General features: G+C 32.9%; 1 long non-coding RNA gene across 1 annotated transcript; it reads left to right on the top strand.

Annotated features, from left to right (window-relative positions):
* Nucleotides 1-1,344: 1,344 nt before the first annotated feature.
* LOC113297818 lies at nucleotides 1,345-1,721 on the top strand. Its single transcript, XR_003333725.1, has 3 exons — nucleotides 1,345-1,417; nucleotides 1,525-1,564; nucleotides 1,666-1,721. It is a non-coding gene; the product is annotated as an uncharacterized LOC113297818 (long non-coding RNA).
* The last annotated feature ends 971 nt before the right edge of the window (nucleotides 1,722-2,692 follow it).

The raw sequence follows: 2,692 nt of genomic DNA on the forward strand, positions 1-2,692 counted from the left end.
AATTGATTGACACTTGGATATTGGTCTTTGGTACCATCAAAGTTATCTCTCTAGTATTTGATAAAGACTCGCAGATTTCTATTTGCTTGAGTATATCAAATCGAGAGATCGAGATATAAACTCTTTGATATACTTTTTATCTAGATTGAGTCTGACTCTCTAGTTGCTTCTCTAGAAAGTATATTGGAGTTTGTCCAGACAGATTGCTAAGCGAAATATTGGGTGTGGTTTTTGTACCCCCACTTTTTCAAGTTACGATTCTGTATTTTTCCCACAGGCCTGATGAGTATCACGTAGGCGATATCGTTCTCCCTCCAGCTGTAATTAGGGATTCACCAGGCAGGAAAAAAGGAAATCGTATTAAAAGTACATGGTAGAATAGTAGAAAATCTTTTAAGTGTTCAAACTGTAATTTGAAAACTCATCACAAGAAGGAAACATGCACTCTTATCCATCAGTATGAAGTTTCTGAAGAATGATTTGTGATAGGTATGTGTTTCAAGCAGTACATATTAAATATATGTCTTGGGGTAGGATGATACAGTACAATGTATTTTTAAGTAAGTAGTGTTTTTATTTCTCTTTTATTTTATCACAGGCTTGAACGTGCAGCAGAATGTGAAATGCAGTATAACGATGACGTTGTCATTCTTTCCACCAGCTATTATTTGAAAAGCTCACCATCAGCTATCAACATGTAGTCCTTGTTCTATTCTACTGTTTTTGATTCGTCAGTACCAACTGAATTTGGTTAATAACTGTTTCTTTACAATACAAACATTATAAGTGTATGAATTTATTGTTTTTGTTGTTTCTGAGAACTTCTTTTGGTTTCCCAATATGTAGTTATATTGATCTTTCGAATAATGAAATATGTCGTTAAGTGTCATTAAGTGTCGAATAATGAAATATGTCGTTAAGTGTCATTCACCATAAATGAAATAGTGATATTGATCTTACATGCACTAGTGGAAAATGGGTATTTAGCAACCCACATCAGAGACCCTCGTTGACTGTAGTTAGACCGTTGACCAAAGATAGCGGTCTCTGGTTTGGTAAAAACACGGAAAAATTCTGAGAGGCTAATCAACCGTCTCTGAACTAGAAAAGTTATTTACTATTTTTCCATCAATGAGCTACCAGTTCTACGACCCTCGACCTCCGCTTCAGATCTGGTCGTTTCATTTTGCACGATCAAGATTGAACTTCTTTATTACGGAGCCTATATATATCTCGATATCATTCTCTCATTTCACTTCGCCCAAACCTTATCCGCAGCATAACACCACCTCTTCCTTCACCACCACCACGAACCAGAGTTCACCATGAATTTTTCCACTTGAAAACCTAATGGAAACTCGATAAAGCTTCACATCTCTTTATTTTGTGCAGGGTTTGATTTTTCAAACAACATCAGGTAAAGTTAGGGTTTGAATTCAAGTTCTCTTATTTTCTTTTCTTATAACTTTATTTTTTGATCTGGTAGATTCTCTTTATTGGGTTTTAACCATTTTTCAATTTCAGGTTGATTTCTCAATTTGGTGTGGTTATTAGGGTTCATCAGGTACAGAAATTGAGTTTTAAAAAATTTTCTTTTCTTTTTGTTGATTTGCTTGATTCTCTTCATTGGGTTTTAATCATATTTCGATTATTGGTTGATTTCAGGTTGATTTCTCAATTTGGTGCGGTTATTAGGGTTTGATTTTACAAACTTCATCACGTACAGAATTTGGGTTTTATTTTTTTTTCTTTTCATTCAACTTGATTTTATATTCGGGTCTAGGTAATTGTTGGATATGTTTAATTGTAACTAATTTTGATGTGAAAGTTTTATCTGAATTTGGGGTTTGTTTAAATTCAGTTGTTAACTGATTTAGTAGCTGACTTATTTTGTCTCAATTGATATGGAAGGATCCTCTGGTAGATACTTGGAACGGTAGATTATATATTCTTATTTTTACTTAACATATGAAACTTGCTTTCGTAATTGTAGTAGTTTGGATTTCATGAATTGAGTAGCATATTCTTATTGAAAGAAAAGTGAGATTTATGAAGTCTATATATCTACAGACTACCACCTTTACTGCTGTCACTTGTGAGTACTGATGATATCCCGTGCTATAATATAAGTAATTGATTAGTTCATATATATCATATCAGTCCCACCATTTTTCTTGGTTAGCAGGTCATACCATCTATATCCATATTATTACAAAGTGATGTTAAGACTCTGAGTAAAAAGTGACAGGAACTGTGTTAGGTGTCAGATATTGGGATGGGTTGGTAATTTTTGTGTGAATTTGTCATCTTTTAGTTCAAATTGTAGTTGGGTTTCATTGAATGTACCATAAATATTGCGTATCTAAAGTGGTTTGCTAATTTTAGCTTATGATTTTATTACTTAAGATGTTCAATTTGTTATCTGTATAAGCTAGAAACCGTGTAGACAATACGATTAGTTGTTACATTTTTGTATCAAATTTTTTATTCTCGGTACTACTTTAATAAATTTAGAAAGCTTGCATCATATGGGTATGTAAAAAAGATATTTCAAACTATTAACATGAGAAGTTTAACCTTTATATTTCATTACCATGGATTTTTAGGTCTCTCTTTTGTTTTCAGTGAATGATTTTAGGGAATGAATGATCTATGTGCATTCCCTATGTGCATATGTAGTGTCCAAATATGA

Source organism: Papaver somniferum, chromosome 7 (genome assembly GCF_003573695.1).
Source record: "Papaver somniferum cultivar HN1 chromosome 7, ASM357369v1, whole genome shotgun sequence".
Taxonomy (NCBI): Eukaryota; Viridiplantae; Streptophyta; class Magnoliopsida; order Ranunculales; family Papaveraceae; genus Papaver; species Papaver somniferum.